This window comes from Gavia stellata, chromosome 4 (assembly GCF_030936135.1).
Source record: "Gavia stellata isolate bGavSte3 chromosome 4, bGavSte3.hap2, whole genome shotgun sequence".
NCBI lineage: Eukaryota > Metazoa > Chordata > Aves > Gaviiformes > Gaviidae > Gavia > Gavia stellata.
This window is the reverse complement of record NC_082597.1, coordinates 24,245,443-24,269,571: the sequence shown is the minus strand read 5'-3', so window position 1 is coordinate 24,269,571 and position 24,129 is coordinate 24,245,443.

Genomic DNA, 24,129 nt, shown 5'->3' with positions numbered 1-24,129 from the left:
TTGCCCATGATGGTAATTGGTGAGTGATCTCCCTATGTCCTTATCTCGACCTACGAGCCTTTTCCTCATATTTTGTCTCTCCTGTCCAGCTGAGGAAGGGGAGTGAGTGAGCGGCTGTGTGGTGATTAGTCCGGCTGGGCTTAAACCACGACACTAAGCTTTACATCAGTTTTTCCCTGAGGATGTTATGGAAGACAGTGTCGAAAGCCTCACTGAGGTCAAAATGAACAACATTCACTGCTCACAACAGTGAGCTGCTCACCTCTCTAAACTGCTGTGGGTTTTTCTGCATCTCTGTTTTTATATCACTTCTATGATTTCTTTAGGCATGGCCTAGCCGTGTAGTTCACAGCTAACTCTCCAGAAGCATCCCTCTAGACATTTGGCTTAAGCTTCATTTGTGCTTACTTCAAGGAAAATAAAACTTTTTCTAGATGGCAGCTGGGAAAATATAATCCTGGTTTAACTATCAAAAGCTGTACAGCTGCACTGGGAATTTATTTGGCTCACTAACCTATTTTTATTGCTCTATGACATTTAACAATGCCGTCAGGTGTGCATTATAGCAAGAAATCTTTTTTTTTTTTTGATGCTTCTACCTGGAGCAGTATATGACGCTATCAACTATGGAAGAATCAAGACTAAACAATAACATTTGTTAGCTTCTTTTCATACCAGCATTCTCTAATGCTTTTAGTCAGTTGGGACATTTCCACTATCAAGGTTTGGAAAGAGACTCACCACTACAATTTTCTGGGGTATACACAGATCCTTCACTTTGGTTCTGGTCAGAGTTCCCAACCAGATGAATTTTAATGTGGAAAATAAAATCCCCCTCCTCTTCAAAATTTGTATTTCCTTTCTAGTTAAACTGTAAGAACATATTGGGCATACAGGAGCAATAACTCCTTTGATTAGCTTTTTGTTTTCCTAAACAACAAGAAATGATAACATTAAATATAGTAAGAGGAGATATACCAATTGCTGTGCATGTAAAACATTATCATTAAATATCTTTTTAAATATCTTCACTGGAATACACAGGAACTCACTGATTATATTTTGTGTTTTTTATTTTTCATGCTTATACCTGTAACAAAATCACGGTTATTATTCATTTCCAACAGTGACACTGCAGTCAAAATCAGACTCCATTTCAAAAGAACCTGAGGTTTGCTTATATTTTTAACAACCCCCTGTGCTTTACCTGCCGTCTCATAAATGACAACAGCAGAATTAAAAACCAAATAAAAAAAAAGTATTTTCAACACCATTTTTTAAATCTGCCTGTCCATATCACAGAATCACAGAATCATAGAATCACTAAGGTTGGAAAAGACCTGTAAGATCATCAAGTCCAACCATCAACCCAACACCACCATGCCCACTAAACCATGTCCCGCAATGCCTCGTCCACACGTTCCTTGAACACCTCCAGGGAGGGTGACTCCACCACCGCCCTGGGAAGCCTGTTCCAGTGCTTCACCACTCTCTCAGTAAAGAAGTTTTTGCTAATATCCAGCCTAAACCTCCCCTGGTGCAACTTGAGGTCATTTCCTCTTGTCCTGTCACTAGTCACTTGGGAGAAGAGACCAACACCCACCTCTCTGCAGCCCCCTTTCAGGTAATTGTAGAGAGCGATAAGATCTCCCATCAGCCGCCTCTTCTCCAGACTGAACAACGCCAATTCCCTCAGCCGCTCTTCATAAGACTTGTGCTCCAGACCCCTCACCAGCTTCGTTGCCCTTCTCTGGACATGCTCCAGCACCTCAATGTCCTTCTTGTAGTGAGGGGCCCAAAACTGAACACAGGATTCAAGGTGCAGCATCACCAGCGCCGAGTACAGGGGCACGATCCTGCTGGCCACGTTATTTCTGATACAGGCCAGGATGCTGTTGGCCTTCTTGGCCACCTGGGCACACTGCTGGCTCATATTCAGCTGGCTGTCAATCAACACCCTGAGTTCCTTTTCCACCTGGCAGCTTTGCAGCCACTCGTCCCTAAGCCTGTAGCGTTGCATGGGGTTGTTGTGACCAAAGTGCAGGACCTGGCACTTGGCCTTGTTGAACCTCATACAATTGGCCTCAGCCCATAGATCCAGCCTGTCCAGATCCCTCTGCAGAGCCTTCCAACCATCAGCAGATCAACACTCCCGCCCAACTTGGTGTCGTCTGCAAACTTGCTGAGGGAGCACTCAATCCCCTCATCCAAATCGTCAATAAATATATTAAACAAGACTGGCCCCAAAACTGAGCCCTGGGGGACTCCGCTTGTGACCGGCCGCCAACTGGATTTCGCTCCATTCACCACAACTCTCTGGGCTCGTCCATCTGGCCAGTTTTTTACCCAGCAAAGAGCGCACCTGTCTAAGGCACAAGTCGCCAGTTTCTCCAGGAGAATACTGTAGGAGAGAGTGTCGAAGGCTTTACTAAAGTCCAGGTAGACAACATCCACAGCCTTTCCCTCATCCACTAGGCGGGTCACCTGGTCACAGAAGGAGATCAGGTTGGTCAAGCAGGACCTGCCTTTCATGAACCCGTGCTGGCTGGGCCTGATCCTTTGGCTGTCTTGCACGAGCCCTGTGAGCGTCCTCAAGATGAACCTCTCCATAATCTTCCCCAGCATCGAGGTCAGGCTGACAGGACTGTAGTTCCCCGGATCCTCCTTCCGGCCCTTCTTGTAGATGGGCGTCATGTTGGCAAGCCTCCAGTTTTCTGCGACCTCCCCTGTTAACCAGGACTGTTGATAAATGATGGAGAGTGGCTTTGCAAGCTCCTCTGCCAGCTCCCTGACGTGATGGTATAATAGGGATGCTTGTAGCATTCGTTACATTAAAACCATGCCAGCTTCAAGCTCTGTTCTTTTATATGCTAGCTAAACATATTCTAAATTGTTTGTATCCTTCTGCCATCCTTGCACATTTTTAATGCGTCTTTAGCTGCTTGATTTATCTCCAAACCTGCAGATTGCCTTTATAAGAATTCCCATTGACTGAAGTGATACTTATTCATGTGAGCAGAGCTGATAAACTGCAGGCCTCACCGTTGCTGAACAAAAAGCTGTGCTGATTATGATGCTACAGATTTTGTCTTCTTTTAGCAGGCAAAATAGGTTTAGAAACATGTTTTCCCTTCATCCCTCAGAGGAACTCATAACAGAGTGTCTGAGATCCAAAAACTGGCTTTTCAGACGACAATACATCATTCTGAATGGTTCCTACTTCACCTGACATATCTTGATCTAAAAAGCCTTTGACACAATAATAGATATTTTCAACCAGAGAGACTTAGGCATCAAGCTCTTGTCTTTTTTGTATAATGCTTAGTGCAACATTCCCCATGTACCTGGATGGGTTCCCTGAACCACCCTGGGAAAGCATTTATGGAAAAATAAATAAGTGTTGTATAACTTATATGAGCTTTTTTAGTAATAAAAACATAACAGACCATTTCATTGAAGATTCAATTATATGCAAGCAAACAAAAATCTTGATTCAAATATGTATTTCCTCCCTCACAGGCATAATTCATTTGCAACAGGATTCAGGGGCAGAGGGAAGAAGAGGAAATGCATTTTAGTCAGCTAGTACTATATTAATATCATGATATTTTGGTTCCCCAGTGAATGGAGCTCAAAAAGAAACTATGGTCTCCCATCCCGAACAAATGCATATCTGTCTTCTGTTTTTGCTTCCTCCTCCACACACATGCATGCAAGATTTCTGACTTACACACTGTCAGTTTTTCACACAAAAACTAAATCTGTACTAGGTGGCTTGGATAATTAGCATAATAAATGGAAAACAAGCTAAGTTCTTGAACAGCAAGTCACAATATCTCTTCTATGTCTTTTCAGAGACCTGTTAGAGAAGCTAAAATAAAACTAAATGCTGATCTTCATTTAGTTCTATTACTATACCTAGAAAATGGAGAATGAGAAAAACAAATGAGGTTCTAGTTGCCCAGAAAAATCAGAATTAAGAATGTGTTTAATATATATATACTTTAAATACAGCAATATATGGGTAGAGAATTTGATTTTCAACAATGGTATTTTTAACGGCTTTATATAACTCTCATATAACAATGAACAGCTCAGGTGTTCTTAAAAGAAAGAAGAAAAAGTGAGAAAAAAACCCACCATTCATCTGTCCTTTTTGACTAGGAAGAAACATTAATATTTGGAATCTGGGTTCAAATCTGAAATGAGGATTTGATGAACTGCAAAAAAGCTGACCTGAAAACCAGAAATTCGAGCCAGCTGCTCAATTCCAGTCCTGCTTGCTAATCCCATGGTTCAAACAAGCCAGCAAATAGTAGCTCCACCTTTTAAGGGGAACCCCTTGGTGATATACAGTTAATATATACAGAGGTAAAAGTAAGCACCTGGGGGATAAGTTCATGTTAGAATATCTTTGTAAGTCCATGGGAAGCCAACTAAAGTTCTTTTGAAAACCACAGTCCTGCCTGTTCTTTTCCTCTTGGCCTATTTGTGTTTACCTTTATCCTTCTCATCATTGCTTGGGTGCGGCTCATGTTTTGGGCAGTGTTTTCACTGCAGCGTTATAGGCAATGACAATTTTGTGCACTTCAAACCAGCTCCCCAAGTGCCCAGTACCTCACAGACATAAACCAAAGTTACTAATTTCCCCTTCCCTAAAAAAATCCTGACAGAATATTTTCTAGGAAAGACATCCATGCTGCAATGGAGTACTCTGACATATGCAGAGTTTTAAAACAGTCATGTATAATCACAGTTTAGGGTTTTTCACTCTTTAAAATAAAACTTTTTAATTTACAAAATAAAAGTGTTTCTTCTCCCTGATATGGATAAAGTCATATTCCTTTATGTCTTATATGAAGAGTAGTAGTCATCTTATCTACTTTCGGTGCACTACAAACTTATTTGAATGAATGCACCACTAAATAATCTGTTTGATTCAGTCATTGGTGTATTTTGAACTGTACAAAGTGTATTTTCATGATCTCATTGACCAATTGGTAAAGCACTACACTGGAAGAGTAGCCTATAGAATGGATTTCACTGTTGTTCACTATGTAGCCAAGTCTTTTATGTGTAACTGAGATGTGATTGTAAAGGAGAAAAGGCTTCCTTTTAAAAATGAAACTTCAATCTTAAAAGATTTTTATTCCTAGTTGTAGTGTTACCTACTAATTTTTTTTTCTTTTCAAGTGTCCTTATAAAATTTCAGGAATGAAAGAAGTGGATAGATCTCACCTAGTAGACATGAATGCCTACAAAGTCTGTTTTCTGGGCTATACTTGTGTATTAACAGGTATTATATAATCTTTTGAGAATTATGTGATTAGTATGATTTGGCACAGAAATTCTTTTAGTTGGATTTTCCTTCCTTTGGAAAATATCTCCACTGGTTGTGTTTTAATGCTGATAGTATTACCACCAGGGAAATATACAATATGATAGGAAAATAATAGGTTTTTTACAAAAACTGCCACTATGAAGATCCTGTCAGTCTTTTCTTGACAAGCAAGATTGACTAGCACTTTGCAGAATATTAAGAAGTCTGGACTCAGAGCAAGTTCAGATGACTAATAAAATTCACAAGTCTTTTCAGAAATTACGCACCAAACAAGATGACTGCTTGAGAATACAGCTTTCCTTCATGGTAACCATAAAAACTAAACTGCCTCCAAGTTCCTAACAAGTACAATAAGATGCATCAAGCTAGGGTTTCTGAATGCAGACATCTGTAACTAACTGGTTCCACTAGTAAGTGACAAGCAACACCCATACCTTTACCAACAATACGGAAATCCTAAGCCACTGTGCTACTAAAATTAGCCCTTCAGTTAAGCTAAAGTTATAAATTGCATGGAACAGATCAGAGTAAAACTGTTTTCTATCAATCATCTTTCTTGCCAAAACTGAAATTATACTCCCCACTTTCCAGTGAGGCAGACCCAACCGGTATGGAAACTCAGTTTTCAATGAATACCATATTAAACATTTAGATGCAAATTAACCTTCTGATACCTTATGACAGGAATGTCAGCAGATAATATTGTTAATTTTCAAAATGTGTAAAAAAACCCTAACAAGAGTGAAAGGCTGTCTTGTAGATTAATCACTACAGAGGTGGCTTACATTACATATATTTAATTCACCTCTTTTTACTGGTGAAAAATGCTAAAGTGTTTCTAAGTTACTTACACAAACAGAAAGTGGAACATATTAACACTAAAGATTTTCACTCCATGGAAACTTTTGATATTTCAATATTTATTTTTATTCTTTTCAAGGACCATAACAGATACTTTCCAAATTTTCTACAACATGACAATTCCAGATAATTTAATTAAGGTGTCTTTATTTTCAAAATATGTTTTTTTATTTTAAATGAAGTTGAATGTTATGTTTTTCATTTATACTGCATTATTATTTTTACACTATTTCATAGCTTCTTAGCATAGTAGTATATTATAATACTGTAAAATATATGGAAATGCATATTTGCTCAAATATCATAATCTTTTACTTTTAAAATAATGAAAGGCCAGCCATTATTTAATAGCAACTTAAATATCTTTCCTGTCTCAAATAATTTTCAGTTTTTGTATGAAAAATATGGTAATTAGATAAAACAAAAATATTATTTCTTCTTTGTTAAACAGTGAAACTGTTTCATTATATCAAACAGTAAAAACTGCCTGATGTAGGAAACCTAATATGTCCAATCATTACCCAGCAGAAGTTGCCCTTTATTATTTCTTCTGCTTATTTTTTTAAAAAAATATAGAAAATGTATTTAGTAACATATTGAGAGATATCACAAAGTAATATAGGAATACTATAGAAAAATATGTAAATAAACATGTATGCAAAGGCAAAATCAAGACACTATCTGCCATTCTTATGTTAAATTTAGTAATAATTTTGTAATTCCAAAAAGATATTTTTCTACTGTGCCCATTTTGGTTTTAGAGTAATTTACTATGAAATGGTATGTGATTAACAGTATTGCTTCCCCTCACCACTCGTCTCCAAAGAGCTGCATATCCCTGCAAACATTTCTGATTAAACTACAAAGTGTTATAACTAATTTTACCATTCATAAATCCTTCTGAGGAGAATTTTTGCTTGGGTCAAATCATCTTGCATTTGAATTAGCTGAATGTTTTCTTCGTGGTATCAATTATTTTCCCCCAACAGAAGGCTGAAATATAAGATGTATTCAAAAAGGACACAATTTTGCTAGTATCATTTTTACCAGAGCACTGGAACTGAGTTCAGGCAGGTCAGCAAGGGCAGGTACAACTTAAAAAAATATGGAGGAGATCATTAGACCATATGAATAGCTAGATAGTATGAACAGATACAAAAGAGGTACCAATGCAAAACTTTTAAATATAGGAAGCTAGTTTATTCCAAGTAGTTAGGACCAAATTTTCATAAATGTCTCTGGTTTCAGGTTCTTTAGTTTAATATTAATCTCACCTAACTTTAGAAATCTAGACATTTTAAATTAATTAGCTGTTTGGGCTCCTTCAACAGTTAATAGAAAGAATTAGAACTTTTCAAACAGCTCTTCAACATCTGTTTTCAGAAGAGACGTGTTACTTCTTAAATGGAGGCTTTTTCATCTTTGACCATGAAAATGACTAGTTCAGATGCTGATATCCAGACGTTAAATGTTAAACTAAGGACAGATGACTTCTACCTTCAATATTTACCAGTCAGTTTTTCACTAAATTTTATTTGATACGGATTGTGAACTCCATTTCTTGTGGCTTGCCTTGGAGACGGAACATCTGCAGAGAAGAATCCAAAATCTATGCCCTGTTTTTCCCTAATGTGTTCAGGGAAGAGGATTTATTTCAAGCAGTTTGAAGTTCAACAAGGGCAAGTGCCAAGTCCTACACTTCGGTCACAACAACCCCATGCAATGCTACAGGCTTGAAGAAGAGTGGCTGGAAAGCTGCCCAGCAGAAAAGGACCTGGGGATATTTGTCAACAACTGGCTTGCCAAGAAGGCCAATGGCATCCCAGCTTGCATCAGAAACACTGTGGCCAGCAGGAGTAGGGAAGTGGTTGTATCTTTGTACTCAGCACTGGTGAGGCCACACCTCGAATACTGTGTTCAGTTTTGGGCCCCTCACTACAAGAAAGACACTGAAGTGCTGGAGCATGCCCAACAAAGGTCAACAAAGGTAGCGAAGGGTCTAGAGCACAAGCCTTATGAGGAGCAGTTGAGAGAGCTGGGGTTGTTTAGCCTGGAGAAAAGGAGGCTGAGGGGAGACCTTATTGCTCTCTACAACTACCTGAAAGGAGGTTGTAGCGAGGTGGGTGCTGGTCTCTTCTCCCAAGTGACAAGTGATAGGACAAGAGGAAATGGCCTCAAGTAGCACTAGGGAATGTTTAGATTGGATATTAAGAAAAACTTCTTCACTGAATGGATTGTCAGGCATTGGAACAGGCTGCCCAGGGAGGTAGTCGAGTCACCATCCCTGGAGGCATTTAAAAGATGTGGATGAGGCACTTAGGGTCATGGTTTAGTGGTGAACTTAGCAGTGTTAGGTTAATGGTTGGACTTGAAGGTCTTAAAGTTCTTTTCCAACCTAAACAATTCTATGATTCTATGATACTATGATTCTAAGTCACAGCAATTCCTAGACTCCTTAAAATATCAGGACCAATGCAAAATAAAGTACTTAGTCTGAGTGAGGATGTGGAGCAATTAAAATGTCTGATGAGGTATGACATAAGTGACATGAGATATCACTACTAGGTGATGCAAAATTAAATGTAGGTGAAATGGAACTTGACAAACCCTAGAATAAAAGTCATAAAAAATGGAGGAAGTCATGGGAAAAAAATGTGAAATATTGTAAGAAAAAGTACTGTCGGTGTAGATATGTACCAAATTAAAGATCAGGTTAGGAAAGTACATCAGATAGCCCACTCTATGGCAAGCAACACATGAGCAAAGATGAGAGGAATGCAATTGACTGGAAACACCAACAGAGGGTCTAAAAATGCAACGCTGCAATTTCTTGTCAGAAATTTTTGTGTCTGATCCAGAGAGCAACCTTAAGGATGACTGCATATCCAATGGGTTAGGCCACTCACTTAGAATGTAGAACATCCAGATTCTACCTTTCTCACTCTTCATTTCATTATAGTTTCTGCATTGCTTTCAAGTGCTTTATGCAAAGAGACTAGGGCCAGCAAAGGAGAATGAACCAGACTACGACTTTTAAACTAAAATGTTCTCCAGTTAGAAGGTTCTCAGGTGATTCTCTTGGTTAGAAGTTGGTGGCATAGCTGATTCTTTCCTGATTCCCTAGAAATAAAATAAGGAGATGATGGAGGAGTTCAAATTTGTGATTTGACTCAAGCAGAGAGTGAATTTTAAAAAGACTTTCTCATTTTTTTAATTTATGACTTGAGAAAGTGGGCCAGTGCCCAAAATATATCTCTCCTGTAATGCTGTTTGGTATTTTTACTACTCAGAAGAAAAAGAAGAGAAAAGAAGAAAATGGAAAACCAACTTAAATGGGTTTAATTGTTTTCCATCAGCCAACTGTCACAGAATGGTTATCACATTGTTGTCGTGCTCCAGACCTATTTTCATTGATTTTTTCTAAGACACGCCAGAATCTTCCCACTTCAGCTAACTTAATCTGCCTTCCTACAGTTGTAGGTGGTGATTCACATTTGGAAAATACTGTGGATTTCACTAATCACCCATTCCACAGTGTCAAGAAGTGCCAGTATAATTTTTTGAAACTTCCTGACAACATTGTTCAGGAACAGTTAAAGTCGTATGTCACATCAGACTTGTTTACACAAGTGCATTTTAAGTGTGTGTATATATGTGTGTGTGTATCTATCTGTATGTCCAGCTGTATAAATATATACATATGCACACATAGATTTCTAGATACAGATGTATATCCTTGCCCCTATAAGTAGCTGCAAGATAAAGAAATGAAAAAATGAGTCATTCTAGCAACTTGCAGTTCATGCCAAGGGCCAGGAAGGCTTGTGTCCTTCCTCCTATAAGCAAGCATGACATAGGATTGTGGCTGCACAAAGAGATCCCTGAAAGTGCCAAGAAGGTCAATGGTATCCTGAGGTGTATGAAGAAGAGTGTGGCAAGCATGTCGATGGAGGTTATCCTCCCCCTCCACTCTGCCCTGGTGAGGCCGCATCTGGAGTACTGTGTCCAGTTCTGGTCTCCCCGGTTCAAGAAGGACAGGGAACTGCTGGAGAGGGTGCAGCAAAGGGCTACAAAGATGATTAGGGGACTGGAACATCTTTCTTGTGGGGAAAGGCTAAGGGACTTGGGTCTTTTTGATCTGGAGAACAGAAGACTGAGGGGGGGTCTTATTAATGCTTATAAATACTGAAGGGGTGGGTGCCAGGAGGATGGGGCCAGTCTTGTTTCAGTGGTGCCCAGTGACAGGACAAGAGGTAACAGGCACAAACTTGGTCATAGGAAGTTCCATCTAAACATGAGGAGGAACTTCTTTACTTTGAGGGTGGCAGAGCACTGGAACAAGCTGCCCAGAGAGGTTGTGCAGTCTCCTTCCCTGGAGATATTCAAAACTTGCCTGGACGCATTCCTGTGCAATCTGCTTTAGGTGAACCTGCTCTGGTGGGGAGGTTGGACTAGATGATCTCCAAAGGTCCCTTCCAACCCCTATTGTTCTGTGAAATTCTGAGAAAGAAAATCCTGAAATCTTGCAGACAGCGTGCCTCAACATGTTCTGTCTCTAATGTCCCTCTGCAAATAGAAAGTTTGAGGTCTGTGTGCCAGGATACATTCTTTAGTGCCCACCTGCATGAACCCAAAGGTGTCCAGAGGAACAACAACAGGCAGGGGAACTCCAGCAACCTCATGAGAGCAAATGGAGCCCCTGAGCTGGCTCCTCCACAAGTGATCCAAGGGGAGTCTCAGCCCATGGCCCTGGAGTGACAGTCACCAACCTGAGCCAACGGGAGATACTCCCTGAATCACCTTCCAGTCTGAGGAGGAGGGGATGGGACTTTATGAGAAGAACATTTTGGTATTATACAAGACTTATTATGAGGAGAAGGACCAAAAGTAGGAGAAACAAGCATGGCAAATAGAGAAAAAAGGGGGTAAAAGTAGTAGGTCGTGTGTAAACAGGTTGCTAGACAGCGTACTTGTATGACTGTTCCCTGCTATTAATTACTGCAGTCTGTCCTGTTTAAACTCTGTTTCTATTTTCTTGGGTGAGGGACTTGCTATTCTGTCTGCATGTGTGTATGTAGAGGTCTAAGTACTGGCAGCTTGAGTAGGACACAGGGACCCATGGGTCTGGGTTGTAAGTGCCTGGGGAGACTGGAGTGTATGCCTGCTATGGGGCTGTGGCTATCAGCATGTAACAGATAGCAAACATCAAGCCAGGCTAGCTTTCAAGTAGAACAAAAGGCTTGGGAGCCAAGTTTTGAAGGAGCCATACGTCTGAATAGGATCCTGGAGAGACTGGGGGAGTCTGACAGTTGGCTACCAGAGGGACCGGGAGGTTCAAACCAGCTCCTGGGGAGACCACAGGGTCTGGGAACTGGCTACTGGTAAGGCCAGAAGTTGAGATCAGCCACAGAGAGAGGTATTTGTGTGTGTGTGTGTCTGTGCATGAGACAGCTGGGAGGTCCAGCGAGCAGTGACTGGACAGACTGTCTACCCAGGCCAGTTACCGGAGTGATGTACCTTGTATATATATTAGGTGTTTGTGAGTGCTCTGCTTTCTGTGCTGATCTGTGTGGCTGGCAGTGTGTATGTTACACGCAGTTACATGGATATGTGTGCCTGCTGGGAATGTGTGCTCAGCCTTGCTCCTGGCTGGACCTTGGCACTACGCTTCAGCAGCAGAGTTAAATATTGATAGTCTGAGATAAGATAAAGATCAGTATTAAAAATGGAGATTAAAAATGAATGAAAGCAAAACAAGAAGGAACAATAAGGAAAGACTAAAAATAAAAAAAAAAGAGAGAATTATACAGTACTTGCATAGTATACGGGACTTGCATATTATATGGGACTTGCATAACAGATAATGGTAAATCAAAAATAGATGTAAGGAGGGGACAGACAAAGCATTATGTGCATTGTCAACAGAACTCAGTTCTGTAAGGAACTGAGTAACAAACTCTTTGCTTAAGTATGACGTCACAAGCCGTAGACATCTTTTCTGACGTGCTCATTACTTTTCCTGACTGTTTTTGATGTTCTGAAATTGTCTTCTATCCTTCAGAAACTTTTTCAACTCCATGCTCCTCTATCGACTAATTTATTTTTGGTCCTTATTTTTGCTTTGAAGCAGAGACCAATGGAAGTTGAAAATGGGTTATTTTTGATGGGTTTTTTGTTTCTTGTTCTCTGAAAAAAAATATTTCTGATAACATTTTTGAAAATTATAGGATTTGTTAATTTTTACAGAAGACTACTCTGAATCTGACCACTAGTAGAATGTACTTTTTTCCCTACAATAAATTTAAATTATACACAGTAACTTTGTTATTTTTGGGGGAGTGCTTTTTTCAGCAAGGGTTTTAAAAGTTTACTCCCTGCAACACACAACATGATTTTCTAATTCATTTTTATTACAAGTTGAAATTTTATGTTGTTGTCAGTTGTTTTTCATGAAATATTTTAAATAGAACTCTAGTCTCATTAAAATTCATTTCAACAGCTCATTTGAGTACTCAGAAATAATATGAGACACCAAATCTAAGTGAACTGAACTGAGGATTTCTATTCAGCAAGTTGCTTCTTAGAATAAATTTTTGCAACTTTTCACTTAAGAATGAGTCACTGAAAATGATGTCCAGCACTGCTATTCATGCTACCTAATCTACAATCAAACTTTAGGCCAAATTTAGTGATGTGTGACTCTACATATACACACTCTGATATTATAAATGATGTACAAATAACTTCTCTTGATTTCATTTCCACAACAATATGCACTGAAGTAACAGTTCACCATGCTGATTAACAGGCTTAATTCAAGCTCTTAATCAGTATTTATTCCCTTAAATACATCTAAAGAATAGATAATGCTTATGTGATAATGTCAGACTTTCTGTAGTGCAGTCTTTTTTATAAATTATTGAAGCTTTATTTTTCATACATTTCTATTAATGCTGCTATTACTGGTATAGTTCATACTGTTTGGAGGAAAATATTTTAACTGTACTGAATTTGATTATAAAATGTCTCAGGTGTTCAGTCTTTCTAACCATTTGATTATAAGATCATATATCACAGTAAATTTTTCCAAAAGCCTACCCAACAGGAAAAAAGACAATACAAGGAATTGGGACATTAATTTACTGAAATTATCAAATTATAAAAATAATACCAGCAATTATAAAAGTATCCCCTTAAAATGGGATAACAGTTTTAATCCCCTTCATGATTTCACAGAAAGCAGGATTTGGAATGATACGGATGATAATTAAATACAACCAGTGTGAACAAATATAAATCATCAAGTTACCTACATATGCATGCTCTGAAATTCTCACATTTGAATAGCAGGAATTTAATCACACCTTTCTCACTTGCTTATATAGGTATGTTCTCAGACTGCTTTGAATAAACTTAAAAGTAATACATTTGCTTATACTTGTATATCAAAATCTCTATTTTCTATGCAATTCTATGCTTGAAGGAGGGGAATTGAGCATGCTTCATCAGTTTTCAGTCTTTTCTGCTGTAAAAGCAATGGCTTATGTCATGTGTGTGCAAAATAAAAAAACACTAATGCTGCTTTTAGATTCTGAAGATCTCTGTTACTCACCTTGTAACCTCTCATTAGAAATTATTCTTGACTATGCAGCTGTTGTTGCCTTATGCATTCTTAAGATTTTGCACAGAAAGGTTATTTTTCCTTCTTTAAATGTAGAGAATATTTCTTGACCTCTGTAGATTGGTTTGTCACATTCAAAGAGGCCTTTCATGCTGGTTTCAAGCACTCATTATTGATTTTTTTTTTTCTTGATAGTACATGTTACTCTCTATTGTCAAGTAAAAGCTGTTTTCTACATGGCATGCCATTGCTTCTTATTCGTGAAACGTGCAGAAAAAACAGCAAAGCACTTAAGGTGTACATTATGTAAACTGCGTTTGAAAGTATATTTTAGCTGCTGTTTTAACAACTTTCTGTATCAAAAAAAAGTCAGTACCAATCCTGGTTACATATTTATGTTAAAATAACCTAAAATATTTATAAGTTAACTGCTGATGGTGGCCAGACAACAGACTATATGTTAACAAATCAACATGGTTAAAATAAACCACTATCTGCTCTGCTAAAATTAATTTCATAGCTTTCTGAATATGCATTGCATTTCTTTGGATATTTATGACACAAACATTCCATGAAAAACTTGACTTTTACTTATAAATTCAGCTTCAAGCTTTTAAGTGGCTTAGGTGAATCTTTTATCTGAAGATACCTAGACTGACCAAATTCATGGTTTCCCATCTCAGTGACTTCAGAGTTCAGGTGTTACTCCTGCAGTCAGGTGAAGAGCAGAAAATAAAAGTCGAACTTGAGAGTGAACTGAGGTTTGTGTTCATTATGATGAGGGCCAAGTGATCATCTCTAGCACTTTATCTTATTTTATTCCATTATTAGATATGTAATAAATATGAAACTAGAAGAGGAAAAATTATTTTTCTAAAATATTAAGTCAGAGACCTACCTCAGTCTGCTGTACACTACTTTTCATCTTGAAGCTGATACCTTTTCAGATGAAGTACTAATTAGATCCTAAAAAAAGATTAAGTCAATGATTAATTAACACAGAGACTTCCTTTAATACAGAATCTTCCTTTTTAGTTTGCATTTGTCCAGTGCCTGGTATAACAGGGAGCTGATTCTTAATGGGTTACTGTAATAAAGAGGATGATTCATTACAGCAATGCTCCAGTTCTGCTCTGTTGCAAATTCATCCATTTCATTAGGATGATACAGATATAAATTAGATTAACACAATGATGAGTCACATACATTGACCTTACCTGTGCCAAAAACAGGAAGCTGACAAACCAGTTGCTTCCTCAGTATATGAGCAAAATGTGCTCTATTTACCAGCTTTTCCTACCTCTCTTAGACCTCAGTTGATTTCCTATACAAGCTGGCTGTTGACTACAGTTGACAGAAAGCATGTTAAGCTTAACTAAAAAAAAAAAAAAAATCCTATCAGTTTCAACAGGGTCCATCAGTAACTAGAGTTGAATAATATGATTTTTCATATTGCTGCATTTTATTTGGAGTATAATGCTAATATACAGTATTTCAGACAAAGGTGCAGGGACTACTGGTAACCATTGCTTATCACAATGGTAAAGCACAAACAGAAGTATTGCAGGCACCATGAAACAGACATTTACTTTATGAAGATGAAACAGACATTGCCCACCAGGTAGGAGGCTGAGACAGCCACTTCCCAGCTCCTGCTGAGGTGCTGCTGGCCAAGTTGTCACTCTTTTGTAGAGATGGTAACCAGCCTTTGTGCTGAGCTCCCCTACAGTTCGAAGCTTCGAAGGCAGCAAGAGCTCTTGCATTGAGCCATTTAACCATGTGCAAACCAGTGGTTCCTCCACATCAGGACCACTCATAAAATACGTGACATTTATAAGCAGCGAAAAAAGAAAATCAGTTCTTGCTAGAAAGGTGTTGAACTATAACAGGGTATGTGATAGCAACAGTAAGGTTCATCTCACTTAATTGAAGACACTCCTGCTATAATCAATTGAGAGAAATAAATAACTTTAGGGCATAATTGACTGAACCTCTTTCACCTTGGTGAGAACAATCACTTTGTAGAAGGTTCTATTTTTCTTTCTGTTGCAACTTGGATGACTAAATCAGATGTAAACATGAACATTTTATCAAATGAATCCCACTACTGGTATCTCCAGCTGCCTACTTCAAATACTGGGTGACTGAAGATGGCTACTATTACTTAATTTTGTAATGACTTAGTAATCTTAAACCATTGGTAGGCAAACGACATATCCATAACATACAAAGCCCCTGCAGAATTGATACTGTTGCAGGTAATCAGTGGGGGCCCTGTAGTATTTCAGTGAGGTTTCAGCTGGGGACTCAGATAATTCAGGTCATAGATAAACCTATTGAAAGCATATTTTGCGAGTCCCTCACAAAGCTGTTTTAGAGAATCACCACTGGTACAATCCATACCATTGCTCTGTCTGTGGAGGAAAAAGAAAGTATCAGTCTCTACAGTTGTAATTACAACCCTATTCATGAATATTACAAGACCTGCTCACCTTTTCTCTGAATGTTTTTATTAATGATCCTTTATTAGTTGCAGTTAAAAAACACTGATTGAAAACAAATTACAGTTCTGGCTACGTAGTATACAATATATTTCAACAGAACAAGCTGATTACTTCTGATTACAGGCATAATAGCAAATGATGAAAAAGAAAGAATGGATCATGGGATTGCAACAATATCTATTTTTTCTAATCAGTTGTGCTGACTGTTAAATTTACTTTTTGTCTTCCATGTTCTTATTATGGATTCCACAGTAAGACTCTATAGTTGAGGTTGACAATTATTTCTATCCTTTTACTCCAGTAGTCAACATTTACTTTCTAATAAAGAATGTCCTTTGGGAACATTTCCAATATACTACTATACTTTGGTTATACTTAAGAAATGAAGAAAAAATGTAGCATCAAACGTCATCATTTTTTCCTTGATTGATCAGCTCTCAATAAAAGACCTGGTAGATCTGCATTGGCAAATTCTTTAGGTTGACAATTAACCTTACTTAAAAAGGCAGACAACTTACCCAGCTCCATCAAAAAAATCCCACGTTTTATTAGTCCATCTTCTTCACGTGACAAAAAATACCTGTGTCTTAAATCACCCTTTGTGTGGATCTATATACTGCAGAATGGAGTGTAGCAGAGCAACGTAGCCCTCAGGCCGTGATTTCACATTACAACATATTTGAAAAAATGCTAAAAAAAAAAATGGCCTGAACTATGGTTGTGTTTCCTTTTTGCATCCTCCTAATACAATGTGGTAAGCACAATAACAGGTGATACCACAAAGGTGTAAACAATTTAAATAAACATTGCTATGAAACTCCTTGTAAGTGAAAGCAAAATCTTAGCGCAACAATGTTGCCCCTGCTCTCATACGTGGTGAGCTGCTAATCTGGACAGCTTTGAGATAGAGCACCTGGCACTAATGTAGGTCCAAATGCATCATTCAAATGTGTACACCAGTTAACATTTAGCTAGTATTTACCATGTGAGATCTAAAAAAGAGAGCCTTTATAGTGCTACCCCAAAATAGCCAGCACTCTAGTTATTATAGCAATGAGACTATTTCCAAAATAAGTATTTTAGGCTTTGTTTCAAGTGACTTGTTTTGCAACTCAAAACATTCTAGCTTCGTGAAAGACCAAAATTTTCCACCAAAAGGAAACATTTCTTAACAGAAAAGTTAATTTAATTGAAAAATCATGTGCCTTATTGGAAAAAATCCACATAAACCGCCCCTTACTATTACCATGATGGGTGGCATTTCTGGAAAACCTCTGATTCTGCTGAAAAATCAACAGATTGCCTTGTCTACTGATTCTTGTACCAGGTTAGGCAGAGAATGGCAATGGAGAAGAGTTATGAAAGATTTATCACAAATCTTCCTGCTGGAGACATGGAAACTTTCTTACTCCTGGAAAAATTTAATATCCGCAGTATTTATATCTAAAGGTTTAAAAGCACAATTGTTCTGTTGCACATTAACAAGCTGATTACAACTGAGCAGTTTTCAAAAGGGCAAGCGGCCACTCTTGTCCCAGCAGACTCTGATTTAGAAGACAAGGTTGAAGTGTTACTGATAGCAGAGCTCTGTGTAACTTTCTGCAGCAGATTAGATGTGACTGTCAGTGTGATTTTAGATAGGTGTGTAGTATAGTATATTTGCAGTATGACATGTTGAATTAATGGCAATGATTGCTCTTTCATAAATCAATCAGATTATCAGACTTTGTATTCCGTGTTTGTGCCCAGGTGCAGGCACTGGCAGCGGGGGCTGCGGGGCGGCCTCTGTGAGGGGAGGCCGGGGCTGCCCCGTGCCGGACACAGCCGGTTCCAGCCGGCTCCAACCGACCCACTGCAGGGCACGGCTGAGCCCCTCGGCCAAGAAGGTGGCACCTCTGGGAAAGCACATTTGAGGAAGGGCAAAAAAACATCACACGGAGAGAAAGAGAGGAGGAGGAGAGAACAAAAAGAGTGAGAAAAAGAAGAGGGAACACTCAGGTCAGAGGAGGAGGCGGCGCTCCAGGCGCCAGAACAGATATTCACTGCAGTTCATGGAAGACCAATTACTGGAGCAGAAGGAACCGCTGTGTGCTGACCATATGGCCATGCCTCACCATCCCCTGCTGCCATACTTGGGGTGGGGTGGTGGACTGTGGTGGTAGAGGCGTCTAGAGTGAAGAAGAAAAGTTGAAATGGGAAAAAGGTTGAGGAAATTTGTTGTTTTAATGTTTGTCTTTTTGTTTGTCACCACCCAAATCAGTATTTATTTCAATTAGCAATACATTGAATTAGTTTTCTCCAAGTTGAGTCTGTTTTGCCCATGATGGTAATTGGTAAGCAATCTCCCTGTCTCTACCTCAACCAATGAACTTTCTCACTCCTGATCTTCCTATTTTCTCCCCCTGTCCTACAGGGAATGGGGAAGTGAGAGCAGCTGGGCAGGAGTTTGGCTGTTAGCCTAACCCACCACAGACTTTTTTTCTTTTTTATTCAGTTTCTTGAGAACTGTAGGGGTGCTGCACAAGCAGACTGCTCCACAGTAAGTCTGCTCCTAGCTTATCTTGCTTTTAGAGTCCTGGAATTACTTTTGCATGTTTATGGGAGCTCTGTAGAAGATCTTCATAAAGATCTTATGAAGCGTTTGAAGAGGCTTTATACCTTGTCCTCCACTATAGTTTCCATGCTAAGTTTTGCTCTTCTGTTGTATGCCTTGTCTTTCAGCTTTGATGGATAATTGGCATTGTCGCTCTACTCTGACTAGATGGAAACAAAATATGCATATTTGTACATGAAGATGCACAAATATTTGTGTGTGCTAGGCTCGCTTTTATTTGTTTTAAAATTCAGCATGTAAGTTTGAAATGGGAAATGTTACCTCTTAAATAACTGTAATTCTGAATCAAATGACTTATGGGCCAGATGCATGGATTTCACTTTAAGTTGCATTTGCCTTAGAATTTTAAGAAATAGTTGCATAAAATCTCTGGATTACTTATTGACCTGTGGTCCTAGCTGTCAAAATTTTCTTGGTCTCGATTTTCTCCTAACCCTTTCAAGAGGCATCTTTCAACCTTTTCTTCACAGTACTTACTGTTTTCTTTCAAATTGACTTCTTCTGATCTGCTGAGTTTCTGCTGACATGAAAAGGGCAAGTGGAATCTTCGGTCTCTACATACAAAATGATACAAGCCTGAAAGCCACAGATATCTTACATACATGATTCATGCAGGTAACTCCTATTAAGCAGAATCTTTAACAATGAAAGTTTCCATTTTCATTGAATGTATAAGACAGGCTAAGGAACTGTCTTGGTAATTGCTCTTCTAAAAATCTTTTTTTTTTTTTTAATATTGCAGCGTTAATGCCATATTCATTTCTTATAAACAGAGAACAGTGAAATGAACCATTGTAAATATTATGTAGCTGAGCATGACAAAATATTTATAATCTGCAGTTCCCAATGTTTTCCCATTCACTTAGTTTCATTCTTCTCAAACGTTTGCAACTCCTTAAATGTTTAATTGGCAGAATAAATTTTGGATTCCTGTTGCAGAGACTGAGCAGTTCTGCTGCTGTCAAAGCCAGAGAAGTTCATTGTCCTTTTTCTCCTTCTCTTGTTGTCAGTAACAACAATTTATCCAGATGCTAGCAAGCTGAAGACCTGGAAACATGTATATGGGCTGTACAGATCTATCTGGAAAAGGTGTTTTAAAGTAATTATTAGAGCATGTTGAAGAGCCACACAAAGAAGAATTGCATGTATACATCTCATTCATTACTTACAAGGCTCATGGATTTATTTGATATAGTGAACTGTGACCTTCACTCATTTCCACCTTTAAAAAAAATCAGTATAGCAATACATAAATAAATCAACTAATGAATTACAAATTGTGTGAGTTCTCCAATCTCTAGGTCTAATCCAAAGCTAAGGCAGCAATCACGTCAAGTGGCAAGTCTGAGAATCATAATCTTGTTCCTCATAGACTAAGTGAAAAGTGGCTCCCATCCCATGAGGTTTTTTCCCATTATGATTCAAGTCATGATTCAATTCCACTTTTGTGTCGAACATGTCCTCTTACCCCCTCAGATAAATGAAAAGAATTACTTGATTAATTTCGAAGCAACTTAATTTGTTTTAATTTTTTTCATCTTCACTAAAAATAATGTAAATTTTTAAACAGTCATATGATACAAACCCAAAACTTTCTATATCACACTTTATCAAACAGATAAGATGTGATATTTCAGCATACCAAAACTAATTTAAGAACAAAATTGAAATGGAAAATTCACAAAAAAATTCTTTCCTTACAAATGATTTGGGTTTTTACAAATTGACATTTTGAGAGGAAAAAAACCCACAAACTCTACTGCAAACTTCCTGGCCTTTTTCAGTCCCTTTTACTGCACTTACTGGTGTGTGTTTGTGTAGTGCAACTGTATGTCTATTCAGAGGAAGATATTATTTTCTTTCTTATGCTGGCACATAGAGACTAAATTGGTGGGCAGCCAATTTTTCACTTTGCTTATCTTCTCCTTGTATAGACACCCACAGTACTCAGAGTATTTTTATTTCTGGGTTGCAAGATAACTTTTTGGTCCCATAAAATTGTTGAGGTTTTTACATATCCTCAGGTTATTTTCATCATCTTTTTAAAAAAATGTATTTAATTGTTTATCTCTTTTTTTGCCTCTGCTGGTATTCAGAAGGAAGTAAGAATTCATCATTCCACATCAGGGTGTCAGTCAAATACAAAAAAGCCTTGAAGCTATGTTGGCACCCTCAACACCTCACCATTGGCTCTGATTTATTTAAAAATTTAGTCCTGAGTAATCAATAAATTCACCAAAGTGGATGGATTCTTGCAAAAAGAGTTTGCTTCTCATGAATCAGCGTGTTCCAAACAAAGAAATTCTAGTGAAATATTTCTTGCATTATACAGCCGCTAAGATCTAAATGTCTCTTCTTTTGGAAGAGAAAAGATGAAAGTCTCCATCTGTATGACAACCATTTCAAAAAGCTACTTGTGAAAGCGAACAGAGAATGGATAAAACTATTTTTATCCTTAAATAAGGTAAAAACATAACAGTAAAACATAATCCTTAACACAAGGGTAGAAAAACCAATAGCAGTGTCATTTGTAATTAGACATGAAATAAATAATAAAATAAATCTGATGAAGAGTAATACAATGAGTGAAAGAATCCAAACCTGTAGTGCGATTCCTGCTTTATGCATGCATCTCAACAAAAAGAAAGATGTCCATTTGTACTTATTTTCTGGTTTATTATTTTTTAATTGCAGAAAAATCTGTTATTACTGCATAGTATTGAGGAATATACTACTAACATCTCAAAAGTTCTGAAAAACTGGCAAGAGAAATGTAATATATTTTAAAATTACACTACTCTGATTTCAGTGATGCATTTGATTTATATTAAACTACTTCAGATTTAAATTATTATTAACTGAGAAAGTAATTTACTTGTTTGTAGAAAAGTAACTATCCACTTTTTTAAAAACAAAACCAAAATACTAAATTAGGACACTACAAATAAAACTTTTTTGATGTTAATTATTAAGTTTAAAGTATGTTAATGTATTAAGTATAATATAAACATGAAGTTTAACATATGTGATGTCAGTGCTGTTAAATGTGAAGTTTAAAGTTGGACCCTAGTCCTACAAATACTTTTTAAAAAGGTCAAAATAATTTTGTAGACAAAAAAAAGATGCATTGCCTTGCCTTGACTCCTGAATAAATATCTAGTCTTACTTGTACTTTTTTGTTAACTCAGTTACAAAGTTTTTGCTCCATAGATCAGGGGGGCAGTGTTCAAGTTAAGTTTTGGACATCATCGCAATATTGGTTTTTATGGGTCATATAGATGTCAACTAATTAATTTTTTTGTATGTCAAACCTTACCATTTTCATAATGATAATGTTTTTATTTAGAAATTATTTTTTTCACATAGAAAGTGTTCTAAAGAAACAATAAGCAGGTTAGAATTCAAAGCAGCAAGTTTTATTTGATGTGCTTTTTTTTCAAAAAGGAGAAAAAAATCTAATAAAACATGTTAACTGAACAGTTTTAACTGTCATTTACCCTCATTCTTAGATGATTTTTTTGTATGGCAATGCAAAATAAAGCTTATGAAATAACCAATACTCCTTAAGAAAATTCTAGACAAATATTGTCCTAATTCCCCACCATTCTAACTATTTTCAACTGCTTGTCTGCTAGAGGAAAAGAAAATAGCGCAGCAGAAAGGAAATTCTTTGTAATTTACTGTTTGTATACTACCACATTTGTACTTTCAGAATTAAAGGCTGTGTGTTTTATGTACTAACTACATCAGTGTCAGGCTTACTATGAATTTCAGGTTAAATATCCTGCTGAGAAGAAGAAATCACAATAAATTCACACAATCATATTCTTCAATGTTTTCAGAAACAGCATGTGTCTGAAGGGGTTTTGGCTAAAGATAACTGATGTCTGGATTAGGTCACTAGAAATTATAATCACTTCATAGCAGTGTTTCTCCTACTGGTATATAGTATCTGTTAGCTGCAAATGTGATGTTTTGTAATTGTATTTCCTCTTTTTACTCTCTTTAACAAAAATGATGTTCCAAATAAAAATGTCTGTGTTATAACTTTCTGATCATTTGTAGCAATGGCTTGGAAGAAAATTCCAAACAAAGCATGGAATGGATTCAAAACCAAAGGGAAAGGATGTTCTTCCTTACCTGACAGTAGCAGATAACACCCAGTGGGATGAGTCTGAACTGGGCATATACGATTACAGAAGTCAGTTGTGGGGTCAAAGTGGCTTGAAATCACTTTTGTATCCTTCTAATCCTGTTGCTGCACAAACATAGTTCAGGCAGGCCTGAGAATCGGTTTCAGTACCTCTGGCTTCCTGGACTGCAGAAAAGCCTAAAGTAGACTTAATGTATTTACAATCAATGCTGTGCAAACAGGCCTAAGGAATCTCTGAATGATTCAAGTGGGATACCAAAAATAGCTTCCCTATAACGGCTGTCTTCCTGGGTTAATTAATGCTGCTAAACATCTCACTACATGCAGCAACTTTGAAGACATGGCAGTATGACTTTATGTTCAAGTCTTCAGTCTTTATTTTTTCTGCCATATGAAACAAACTGCTTCTGACATTATCCACCTGCATTTCTTAAACATTAGCTGTTGAAAAGGAGTGCAGTTGTAGCCCACAGTATCTGCAGTTCTTCTTGATAACAGGAGCTTATGTTTACTCAAATTGGGAAACAGGGAAAATACTGTAAAGAAAAAAGCATACATTAACATAAATAGGAAAAGGAAGTTTTTGGGTTTCATTTCAGCATATGGAAGAGGACAGCTTGAAAACCAAGCAAGAAATTAAATCCTCCGTTGCAGGAGTTGATGCAGTCTTGGTGTGACAGAGGCTACAAAACTATACAGCATGTCTCACACTGTGTGGTTGGGAATATATATACCACATCTGGCAATATTGATGAGGTAACTCTAGGTCCCCTAAATCCTCCTGCGAAAGCGCAGAAGCCAAACACTTCCATTCAGAGCATGAAGGAGGTGTATTTGCCTGTTGGACAACACCACAGGCATTTGAGCAGTCTTTCTGAGGAGGTTCATTTGTCACCAGCTTTCTGTAAGACTAACTGTGTATGAATCCTGCCAAATATTTTACTCACTGGATTACTCAGCCATGAGCATAGTTAGTGTATCCAGCTTGGCTTGTCTGACTTCATGAAAGTGTAGGGTTTTCTGGGAAAGATTCAG